The 13,244-nt window shown below is 37.3% G+C and overlaps 1 long non-coding RNA gene across 1 annotated transcript; it reads left to right on the top strand.

Moving 5' to 3' along the window:
- Positions 1 to 12,000: 12,000 nt before the first annotated feature.
- Positions 12,001 to 12,405, top strand: LOC136809052 (uncharacterized). The gene is made up of 2 exons (XR_010846944.1): positions 12,001 to 12,127; positions 12,376 to 12,405. It is a non-coding gene; the product is annotated as an uncharacterized lncRNA (long non-coding RNA).
- The last annotated feature ends 839 nt before the right edge of the window (positions 12,406 to 13,244 follow it).

The raw sequence follows: 13,244 nt of genomic DNA, 5'->3' as shown, positions 1-13,244 counted from the left end.
GCCACACCGTGTGTGTAAATGAGGCGTGATAGTCTAGCATCGAATATCAATACAATACATTTTAACAAGTTGGTTCTCAAGCTAGCTCAAATGGACTTTGATTTGTTTACATTTTTGGGATCTAGACACCCACGTGACTTTGGCATTTGAATTCTGCTGCCAGCTGGCCAGCTGCTGTCTGCCTTCTTTCAAGCTGTTTGTGTTGCTGCAGATCTGCCATATCTCTTCAATTTCTATTTCTATTTCTATTTCTATTTCTATTATTTGATTAGCAAAAACTTTATACAAAGTTATTCTCGCCAATGTAACAAAAAATATGATTAATAAAATGAAAAATATTAAGAATGTAGCCTAAATTTATAATATATAAAATATAGAAATAATAAAATAATGATTAATAAATAGTAAAAATCAATTTATTATGTACATATAGAGATCTAGATAAAAATATTAGCCGCTAATCTAAAAACATTACCTCCGTGGCTCAGTATATTGGGCTATTCCAAAAAAAATTTATACAGGGGTATTGACGAACTTTTTCACTAACCCCCCTGGACATTTTGAATAACAAGTTATCCCCTGGAAATTAGGGGGTAGACCCCTCTGGAAAGTGAAATCTTGTGAAAAAGGGGCTGGAAAACAACTATTGATGTCAGTTTATAAAGAGAGAACCCCCTGGAAACCTTCAATAACCTCCTCTGAAAATCTGAAAAAGGAACAAAAACCCCTTGGAAAACCAAGGCTCAGAACCCCCTGGAAAAGTTCGTCAATACCCCTGTATGGTTTAAAAATGGAATAGCCCATTGGAAAGGGTGTAATCTGGCATTGATAGTTAGTCAAAGGATAGGAAAGTAAACTCGAGAAGTTGAGAAAAGCTGAAGTGAGTTGTGAATTTGTTAGAGCTTGACAAAGGTTTATATCTGCAATTGTGGGTAAAAATAAATAAGATAATGTTTAAAATTTTGAATATTTTAATAGGATTAAAAATCGCTAATTGATATTTTATCCATTTCTTTCTTAAAAACATCCAGGTCTTTTATGTTTGTCAATTTTGTTGGTAATTTGTTCCAGAGCCCCACCGTATTTGGTGTAAAAGAGTTTGCGTATATCTTTATCCTGCTTTGGAGAGGGTTAAACTTTGTATTAGCACATCTTTGCTTTATTGGTATCATTTCTCTATTTACTTGTTTTGTTGAATGATATATTTCGTGTAGCATTTTTACCCGAGCTCTGCATCTACGTTCGTCTAGAGTTTCAAGTCATTAATTGCTTTAGCAATGTCATGAACTGTTTGGATCAGTTGGGTTTCACAGGATCTATGTTTTCTGAATCCATGTTGGCTATTGGAGAGTATCTTTGTTCGGTCAAAATGAGACATTACATGACTATGTATGATGTGTTCCATGATTTTACAAGTTGTAGAAGTCAAACTAACGGGTCGATAGTTCTCAGGCTTTGAACGATTTTTGTTTCCACCTTTGTATAGCGGGGTGATATTAGCTTGTTTCCAATCATTGGGAACTTTTCCTTGGTGTAATGATGCTGTAAACAATAAGACGAGAAAGTCTGAAATCTCGTCAGCACATTCTTTTAAGATCCTTGTTGATATTCCATCTGGTCCGCTCGCTTTATTTGGATCAAGGTCTTTTAAGAGTTTCGGGTGATATTCCATCATCGACAGAGAAAACACTAGAAAACTGTTTATTCAGTGTCTCTGCAATGCTAAGATCTTCTGTTTGAATTTGCCCGTTATTGTCTAGCAGCGGACTGACTCCAACAGTGTTTGTCTTTTTTGCTTTTATAAAGGAGAAGAATCTTTTAGTGTTCTTTTTATCGCTGAGTACTTTGTCTCGGATGTAATTGTTGTAGGCGTTTGTAACGGCTAAGCCTTTTCAGTTCAGTGTTTTTCTAATCATTTTTGGCATTCCCTCACATTTTGTTCAGGTTTTCTCTGTGTTTCTCATTTTTCTCGGTTTTTCAGTGTTTTTCTGTTCTCAGTGTTCACCATTTTGGATTCTAATTTGTTTATTTATGTTAATTTATTCAAAATATGCATTTTTCCAATTTTTGGTTTTGGTCAGTAATTTATACATTTTTTATCATTTATCAACTTTGACCTATGACCTAGAATTTATCATTCTGTAAATTACACATTTTCTAGAATTTGCTATTTAAGCAAGGACTTTCATTTTCACATCAGTTCAACAAGAGATTTCATGGAGTGAACATCAAATTTTTCTAAGTCAACTCAAACAAGACTTAGTCACATAACTATAAACTTTTCTCTCATCAATATGAGTTTAGTTTATTAACTTTTATCACACCACTGCCTGGATTATTCCAGCCTCACACTTCAGGCAAGCTGGTAAGTTTTTTCAGCCATTTGTTTTGTCGGCCATTTTGTTTTTTTTCTTTCTTGATGCTTTGCATCATGAGGCATTAAGATTAGGCTAGGACTAGCTTACTTTATTTTCAACTAATACTATTCAATCAATTTCATCAATCAATATTCAAATTTATACATTCAAACAGGCTTATACTTTAGTTTTACTTTAGACTTAAGCTTTTTCCTTGTGATCAATATTTAGTATTTTTTCAATTTCAATTTTCAGTTTGAACATTATCATCACACATGTTACAAACACTTGTGACCGCTTCAAATTTATTCATCCCCACTCCGTGAATCCCTACATTCAAACAGCGTTGAAGTTGTTTGTCAACCGATCAACGTTTCATGTCAGATCGACCCAGAAGATCAAAAGCCAATATCAGATACGATATCTATGGTACTACCGGCAAGAAAGTCATAAAGCCAACATCTCCGGAAGTTACCCATCCGCTAGCCGAAGAAGCTTATCATCCGCCAATGGAAGAAGAAGCGATCAAACCCAGAGCTGATGGCATCATGGTGGAGACTGAATTAAAGAAGCTTCTCATTGAAGAGTCTACTTTTCGAGATGAGATCACCGATGCTATCCAAGAAAACTCAACAGATATTGTAAAGAACTCATTACGGCTGATCAACTCAAGCACCGAAAAAATCAAAGAGCTTCGCCTTCAATATCGGTCCATCCACAAAACCATTGCTGCATTGATGGATCCCAAGGAATACCAAACAAATTATCAACCGTTCTACACAGACATCACACATCAAGTGGTAGTGTATTTGCAACAATTGAACATTCTCACTGAGGCTCATCATTCGGCAGAGGTCAATGCTGCCACTCAGATCTCAACCAACCAAGCGTGTCTTTTAATTGACGAAATTGATAGCACAATCACTTACCTCAACGCAAGCTGCACTTGTATTGCAACCCTCCTCAATAATGAAGAACTCAAGCAGCGTAAATCACACATTGAGGAGCAATCCAAAGAGCTGAATGAAATACCATCAAAACTTCGTGAACTACTCAGCCTTCGTCCAGATATGGAGAAATACAACAGTTTGAAGACAAAGTATGAAGCACTCATCAAATCGAGAGCAGCATACCACGTAAAGATTAATGATGAAGTCAAACTTAGAGAATTCGACAAGCTTGAATCGTTCAAGAAGAGCCGACTTAACATCAAACTGCCACAATTCACCGGGTATGATTCAAAAATTGACATTTATACTTTTATTGATGAGTTTGATAAACTTCACTCCGATTCTGTACCCAAGTCGCTTCAGCCAGAGTTTCTCAAGAACAATTACCTCGATAAACAAGCCTTGGCTATTGTTAAAAGTCTTGACAACATCAAAGACATATGGGATCGCCTGAAACAAATCTTCGGTGATAAGGAGGTACTTTTACAACACAAACTCTACGAACTCATGGAATTGACAAAGAATCCAAAGTTACTGAAAGATTCGATTAAAATCATAGACTCTCTGAGTAAAATAACTAATACAATGAGAGATCTCATGCAACTTGCTGCAAAACACAATATTGAAAATGAACTTTTTTATAGTAACGCATTTTCTCAAATCGTCAGCAATCTAGGAGATAGCAGAATGATGAGATGGCTGCAACTTTCGTGCCAATCTCCAGAAACTGGGAAGAGAAAATGGAAGCAAATGATTGATTTCCTTGAAACTGAAATGGCGGTGCATCAGCAAAAGGCTGCCATACAGATTGCGTCCAACCAAGCTCCAAAACAACCTTCCAAGAAACAACCATCATCCTTTGGGAATCACTCAAACACTGGTGGTCAATCCAATGGCCAATCTGGTCAACAATCAAATGGACAATCTGGTGGTCAATCAACTGGCCAATCAGGTCAACAATCAAATGGTCACCCTGGTTATCAATCAAATGGTCAATCAGGTGGTCAAGCAAATGGTCAATCAATCACTGAATGTTTTGTGTGTGGTGCTACTGATCACGTGCAAACCAATGGTCCAAATGGGACCAAACTTGTCCAATACTTTGCATGCAAGAAGTTTGTGGACATGTCACCTGCTGATCGTTTTCAATTTCTTCTTACAAATGGTTTTTGCTTCCAATGTCTCTACCCTGGCGCAAACGTCAACCAAGGAAAACATCGAGATGGGAAGTGTCAACATCAGTTCGCTTGCAAAAACTCGTCACACAACAGATTCCCAAGAACAAAGCATGTTCTCGTGTGCGACGAGCACAAAAATGATCAACACAACAAAGACGTGCTTGAACACTACAAAGCAAGATGCATCCTGAAACAACCACTTCCTACGTATTCAAAGAACATCAGCATCTTCCATTCGATCTTCAAATCTCAACACATCAAACCTTCACCAACTGACGATCAACATGACGCAATTTTCATCCTTCAACCAATCAGGATTGAAAATTCCAACTTCACCATTTTCTACGATAACGGTTGTAGTGATTTTATCAGTCGTTATCAATCCGTGCAACGTCTTGGTCCATCAAGAGCAAAACAAGTCTACGATGGTACAGTCCATATGAAAGGAATTGCTGGCATCTCAAGTCCAACCAATCATGGTATCTATGAAGTCAACTTACCTCTACGAATTGGGGGTAATGCACTGATGACTGGACCTTGTCTCGATCGAGTCACAAATACATTCCCTATGTATCCACTCAATGGGGAAGTTTTCAACGACATCAAGACAGCTTTCATTACGAATGGAGGCAATGGATCAACACTTCCAACGGTTCCAGAGAAGGTCGGTGGTGATGTCGACTTCATCATTGGTATCAAATATCTACGTCATTTTCCAAAGCCCATCTTCCAAATGCTATCAGGTCTCACCATCTATGAGTCATCCTTCGAAAGTAACGATGGTTCCTTTGGTTTGATTGGAGGACCACATCAGGTATTCAATTTCATTCACCAAAATCAATCAACCAATTTTGTCACCAATCAACTCAGACTCTACTCCTTTGGATATCACGTCAATCCAGATGTCCGTCTTCTAGGCTACAACAATCATTTTGGAGATGTCCAAGACGATACAACAAATCCAATGCACTTCTTCAACTCTGTTGAGGAAGCCGGAAGCTCAATCACTTATCGATGTACCAAATGCAGAGATTGTTCAACCTGCAAAGAATCACCCAACGACATATGTAGCATCAAAGAGGAGGCAGAGCAAGAGATTATCAACAACTCTGTCAAAGTCAACATCAAGGAGAGAAGTTCGACAGCAACCCTTCCTCTCATTGCCAGCACAGATCGTCTTCAACCAAATCGTGGCATCGCTCTTCAAGTCTTCAATCAACAGCTCAAACGTCTGGAGAAAAACCCTGTTGACAAAGCTGACATCATCAAATCTGAAGAGAAACTTCAATCATTAGGGTATGTTGATTATGTAAAAAACCTTTCTCAAGCAGACCAAGACCTTCTTCATCAATCTAATATCAAGAACTTCATCCCATGGAGAGCAGTCTGGAAAGAAAACTCTGTATCAACACCTTGTCGTGTTGTTTTTGATGCTTCGATGCCAACCAAGAGCGGTTTTTCCCTAAATGACATCATCGCTAAGGGGAGAAACAATATGAACAAGCTTCTCAACATCTTCCTTCGGTGGAGGGGATACAGATTCGGATTCCACACAGATGTGCAAAAGATGTACAACTCGGTCAAGCTAGACAAATCACACTGGGTTATGCAACGATATCTCTGGAACAAAACACTTGATTCTACCAAACCACCAGAACAAAAAGTTGTCAAAACTTTAATCTACGGTGTCAAATCATCAGGCAACCAGGCAGAACGATGCTTACGGGAGACAGCCAAGCAATTCCAAAATGATCACCCTGACATCTACAGAATCGTATCAGAGGACGTTTATGTGGATGATTGCTTATCAGGTGATCAGACTCTTCCCAAGGTCATCAACACTGCAGATCGACTCGAAACTGTTGTAAACAATGGTGGCTTCACACTCAAAGGTTTCACATTCTCTTGCCAAGATCCAATCAAAACGCTTTCCAAGGACAGTCATTCTGTATCAGTTGCTGGACTCAAGTGGTACCCAAAAGAAGACACCCTATCAATTGATGTTCAGGATCTGAATTTCGCGAAAAAGTATCGTGGTCGAAAACCAACTTCAATCTCTGACATCCCAGCCAATCTAACACGCCGACAATGCTCATCCAAACTTGGAGAATTATACGACATCTCAGGCATCGTCACATCTTTCATTGCAACAATGAAGATGGATATGCATCAAATCGTCAAGCACAAATTTGAATGGGATGATACCTTACCGGACAACCTCCGCAACATGTGGGTATCACACTTCGAAATGATGAAAGAGATAAAGACCATCAAATATAAACGCGCTATTGTACCAGAAGAGGCCGTTAATCTCAACATCGAAACTCTTGACTTTGGCGACGCCAGTGAATATTTGGCATGTTCAGCAATTTATGTCCGATTCAAACTCAAAGATGAAACATACTCATGCCAACTCATCTTCGCAAGATCGCAAGTCTTAGAGGAAACAACCCAACCAAGAGGAGAGCTCCTGGCAGCCCTTCTCAACAGTCATACTGGCCAAACAGTCAAGTCAGCATTTGGTGACCGTCATAAATCGTCAATCAAATTCACCGACTCTCAAATCGCTCTATACTGGATCTGCAACCCAAACCTTGATCTGATGAAGTGGACAAGAAACAGAGTCATCCAAATTCTACGCTTCACTGACCGATCTCAATGGTTCTATGTCAAATCAGAAGACATGATTGCCGACATCGGAACTCGCAGATGCTCATCTGTCGACACCATCAATAAAGAATCAGACTGGATCAATGGATACAGTTGGATGAAGTTACCTTCTACACTGTTTCCATCCCTATCAAAGGACAAGATTCAACTCAGTGCTCAAGAACGTCAATTGGCTTATAAAGAATGCAAGCCAGAAGCGAAGTCATTCTTTTCATCTTCAATCATCATAGCAGATGAGGTCGCTAAACGATACAAGCTTTCAAATTATCTCGTTGATCCAAACGCCAGGAAATTTTCCTCTATTGTACGTATCTTGGTTATCATTCGAAAATTCATCAAAACTCATCTCAAGATCTCATCACTTCGCCCGAAATGTCTTCAAACAAAGATTCAAGAGGATGACTTAGAAGAAGCAACGAATTACCTGTTCAGAAAGGCAACATTGGAAGTTAACACCTTTGTACCTACGAACAAGGTGAAGAAAATCTCGGAAATGAAAGATGGAATCTTGTACTATACAGGACGAATTCTTCCAACAGATAACGTCACGATTCTTGGCAATGCAACAAATGTCATGAAGGATCTAGGAGCACTTCACTTTCATGTACCAATCATCGATCGACATTCACCGCTGGCATATGCCATTGTAAACGACATCCATTGGAATCATCCGACAGCGACAGTCGAAACCACTTGGAGATATATCCTTCAAGTAGCATACATCATTGAAGGAAAATACCTCGTGAAACAGATCCGATCCTTATGCGCCAAATGTCGATTCTTGATGAAACAACAACTTGATGTATCTATGGGGCCCACGTCACTAGACAGTCTCAACATCGCTCCAGCCTTCTATTGCTCCCAAACCGACTTGGCTGGACCATTTCTATCCTACTCGAATCATCACAAACGAACAACAGTAAAAATCTGGTTAATCGTTTTCTGTTGCGCAACCACAACTGCCGTGAAGATCAAGCTGATGGAAGATTACACAACGACATCCTTTGTGCAAGCATTCACACGTTTGGCATGTGAAGTTGGCTACCCAAAGAAATTACTTGTTGATGAAGGGAGTCAGCTTCTCAAGGGATGTAAGTCAATGCAACTCAACTTCCAAGACATCAAGGCTAAGATTGAGGAAAAATCATCTATCGAGTTCAGCACCTGCCCAGTTGGTGGACACAACTTCCATGGTCGAGTCGAAAGAAAGATTAGAGAAATTCGAAAATCATTGGAGAAATCAGTCCACCTTGAAAGACTCTCCATGATGCAATGGGAAACCCTTGCAGCATCCATCTCCAACTCAATAAACAATCTACCTTTGGCAATAAAAAACAAAGGGGATTTTGAATTCGCAGACCTCATCACTCCGAACAGACTCATTCTTGGGAGGAACAATGACCGCTGTCCAACCGAACCTCTGTCAATATCAGATGATTCTGATAAAATCATCCGTTCCAATGGGAAAATCTTCAATGCGTGGTTTGAGTGTTGGTTAACCTCGCATGTACCATCATTGATGCACCAACCTAAATGGTTTAACACTGATCGTGATCTACAACCAGGTGACGTTGTTTTGTTCACCAAACAGGATTCTGCCATCGCTTCAACTTATCAATATGGTCGTGTCAAATCAGTAAATCGTGGTCGTGATAATGCCATTCGTGATGTTGTGGTTGAATATCAGAATAGTAATGAGAATACAAAGCGTTTAACGACACGTGCTGTGAGGACTTTGATTTTGATATTGGGAGCTGATGAGATTGATTTATCAAAGGAATTGTTCAAATTGAAATGATTTGCAAATTTTGCAATTTAAATGAATCTACAAATCCTAAATGTGATTTGATGTTTTATGGAAAAATTCAAAAATCAAATAAAAATAAACCAGCCGAGGCTGGAAGGTCAGCCAATAGAGCTTAGCTAGATAGCTTTAATAAGTGGGTTAACAGATGTAAGAGATGTACTGAAACAGAGTAGACTAAAAATGTTGAATACACGCTTTTTTTTTTATAAGAATAGTGTACTTTGGTTGAGGGTAAGCATTATTCTTATTTTTCTTTTGTTCTAAACAATAGGCCTATTGTTTTAAACCCGAAATCTCACCCTGATATTCTTATAGAAGTTATTCTTATAAAAGAAAAAGCGTGTAATGTACAAAATGTGAAACATTTGATAACAAGCCTGAGAGCTCCTTCACACCTCCCCCCCACGAGAAACTCAAAGTATACTTCTCTTTAGCATTGTAGCACTGTTTTTATGACATCAAACAATTAAGCTATAGTTCATTACTATAAAATAAAAGAGAAACATAGTGTAATTAAACTTTTTGTTAATTTCATTCCAGTCAGTTATGATACATTTTTTCTGTTCGATGTAGACAATATCCATATCTGACCAAAGTGTTATACTAGAAATAAATAAGAAAATTGCCAAAACGTCAGAAACTGTACTTTTTGTTTTACTTGATAAAACTCCAATTTCACTTTAAACTAACAAGCTACAAACTTTAAGTCACAAAGCGCAAACTCCAGAAAAACACAATTTGCATCAAAAACTTTACAAAACGTAGTTCATATTTATAACATTTCAACAGGAACTGTATTTTGGTAGACTTGGTCAAATTACAGAAACCATTTATCAGTTGTCTGCAAGGGCAATGAGGTGCGTAAAAACTGACTGCTATTCAGTCAAAGCCAAAATTTGGCAAGGTCAGAAAAACATAATTTGCATCCAGTCTGCGTAAATAAATTTTGTAGTTTAGTCACAAATGATAATCGAAAGCAAAACTTAAAATTCATAACTATGCGGGGAAGCTCATTTTTCCCCCGTTTTGCTTTAAACTCCCTTTTGATTGGTCTATGAATTTGGGCGATCGCCTTACCGCCTTAGCGGAATAAACACACGACCATAATAAATAAATTCAACAAGGCAGCGAAGTAGCAATTAATTTCAACTGGGAGTCCTCTCTTCTGTGCCAAGCACTGGCAGTGTTTTTTAAACTTTAAAACAATGTTAAATGAAGACCAGATGGATCTGTTGTTGTGTAACTTGGCGATATAATTCATTAAATTCTAGAAACCATTTTTCATAACTTTCTGCAGTCCGCTTTCTGCAAGTCTGATAAGAGATATGTATAAACTGTTATCGCCATTCATTCCATTCCATTATTCGGTCAAAACGTGCGCCAAAGTTAGGAAAGGTTAGAAAAACACAATCTGCGTCCGGAACTGCATGAAAAATAGTTTGATCAATTTCAACAAGAACTGTATATATTAATATTAATATAATTGATCAAATTCCAAAGACCATTTGTCATAATTTTGCAAGTCCAATAATAGGAGATGTGATGTCATCATTTGGTTCCCGTCATCTGACCGACCCTGATTTACGGTCAGCAGGTAGAGTTGGAGAGTCGGAAAGCTTTTCCGCTGCTTTGCTGGATTTCCACTGTCATCCTCTGCACGCTCTGTGTTTACAAGTTTTCAAATCGAAGTAGCGAGCCACATGCTAATGGAGAGTAAACCGAAAACCAGTTTATCCACGGTTTCTCAATTTCTTAATTCGGATCAGTCCACACGACGGATTCCCTTTCAACAAGATGTAGCTGCTTCTTAAAAGAAAAATATCTTCAACCGAATGACCGAACGACCCCCACTTTTTAAAGTAGAAATGACGGGAACCAAACAATTTTTTGCGATTCGCCTTTTAGTCCAAAAAAGCACAATTGCATCCAGTCTTTATCAAATTTAGACAGTAGCTGTACTTTTGTAAACTTTATCAAATTCCAATAACATTATAACACCATCAATCCCACCTAGAGGCAAACAAGAAAAATATGTTTTTATTGCAAAAACTAATAAAAAGCAGCAATAAAAAGTATCAGAAAATTCAACATAAACAAAAACTTGAGCAAACGGCTTTAAAGCTTCAAAAGATATAGAAAAAGAGTCCCCTTGATGAAAATCATGTGTTTGATTTGCCGAGTTAAAAAATAAATGACAGAAATTGAAGCTTGCAACAGGTTTATACGGGAAATACTTTGGTACAACACTGACTTTTATCACATCTGACTATCGCTTGAGCCGCCATCTTGAAACACCACATTATGATCTGTTAAAACAACGTACGCTAAAAGTACCCAAAAAGTTAACCCGATCGGAAGAAAGTTGAGAAATCAAAGTGAGCACATTATGATCTGTAAAAACAACGTACGCTAAAAGTACCCAAAAAGTTAACCCGATCGGAAGAAAGTTTAGAAATCAAAGTGAGATCGGAAAATCGGATTTTTTTTTTGCCGTCTTATGATGGAAGTAGTAGAAGAAAATTTTACCTATTTGAATGCTCAGCTTAGGCTGACCAATTATTAAAATTTAACATAATTCAAGAAAAATTTATTTAATACATTTATTTCAATTAGTATATTTTCAAGTATTTTCAATATTCATATAATTTCTATTAGTATTTTTCATATCTGTTGGGGGAGTGTAACGGCTAAGCCTTTTCAGTTCAGTGTTTTTCTAATCATTTTTGGCATTCCCTCACATTTTGTTCAGGTTTTCTCTGTGTTTCTCATTTTTCTCGGTTTTTCAGTGTTTTTCTGTTCTCAGTGTTCACCATTTTGGATTCTAATTTGTTTATTTATGTTAATTTATTCAAAATATGCATTTTTCCAATTTTTGGTTTTGGTCAGTAATTTATACATTTTTTATCATTTATCAACTTTGACCTATGACCTAGAATTTATCATTCTGTAAATTACACATTTTCTAGAATTTGCTATTTAAGCAAGGACTTTCATTTTCACATCAGTTCAACAAGAGATTTCATGGAGTGAACATCAAATTAAGTCAACTCAAACAAGACTTAGTCACATAAGTATAAACTTTTCTCTCATCAATATGAGTTTAGTTTATTAACTTTTATCACACCACTGCCTGGATTATTCCAGCCTCACACTTCAGGCAAGCTGGTAAGTTTTTTCCGCCATTTTGTTTTGTCGGCCATTTTGTTTTTTTTCTTTCTTGATGCTTTGCATCATGAGGCATTAAGATTAGGCTAGGACTAGCTTACTTTATTTTCAACTAATACTATTCAATCAATTTCATCAATCAATATTCAAATTTATACATTCAAACAGGCTTATACTTTAGTTTTACTTTAGACTTAAGCTTTTTCCTTGTGATCAATATTTAGTATTTTTTCAATTTCAATTTTCAGTTTGAACATTATCATCACACATGTTACAAACACTTGTGACCGCTTCAAATTTATTCATCCCCACTCCGTGAATCCCTACAGCGTTGTCGCATGTCTTTCTAGCTTCCTTTTCTGCAAGAATGTATTTATCATAGTCCTTATCAAGTTTTGTACGTTTGTATACTCGGTAACGTCTTTTTTTCTTTCGGGTAGCACGTTTACAATCTCTATTGCACCAAGGTTGGGTGTATCTTGAAGATGACATTTTTGTTGGAACATGTGCATCTTGAGCTGTCTGAAGAATGTCTTTGAATTGAAACCATAAAGTGTTTATTGATGTTGCGGTTGATTCAAATTCAATAAGTCTGTTTATCTTATTCTGTATTTGGTCTTTTAAAGCTGTTAAGTTTGCCCTCTTCCAAATATATATTTTGCGTTGAATGGGTTTAATTTTGGTAGGGTGACATAAAATATCTGATATAACTGCTGTATCGTGATCTCCAAAGCCGGGTAGCGGTTCACAACGTTCGATCAAACCTGGACGGTTGGTTAGGAAGAGATCAAGTACTGATTTTTTACGTGTGGTAAAGTTTACGTGTTGGGTAAGGTTTAGCGTATCAAAGAGATTTAAAAAATTTTCATTGGTCTCTTTTGAGTAGTGATTTGTAGCGATTTCTTTTGAATCCCAGTTGATATCTGGCAAATTAAAGTCTCCGCCAATCCATACTGGTATGTTTTTGTGTTTAGAGATTATTTGCTCCAAACTGTTTATAATTTGTTGATCTTGTTCTTTTGTGCTTTGCGTTGATCTATAACATGCTGTCAGTAATATCGGCTTTTCAAATGTTTTTACTTTGATGGAAATGATTTCACCTGATTTTTGTTTAATT

This window comes from Clytia hemisphaerica, unplaced genomic scaffold, assembly GCF_902728285.1.
Source record: "Clytia hemisphaerica strain Z4C2 unplaced genomic scaffold, Clytia hemisphaerica genome assembly, whole genome shotgun sequence".
In the NCBI taxonomy this organism is placed as follows: Eukaryota; Metazoa; Cnidaria; class Hydrozoa; order Leptothecata; family Clytiidae; genus Clytia; species Clytia hemisphaerica.
This window is presented reverse-complemented; position numbering and strand designations above follow the sequence as displayed.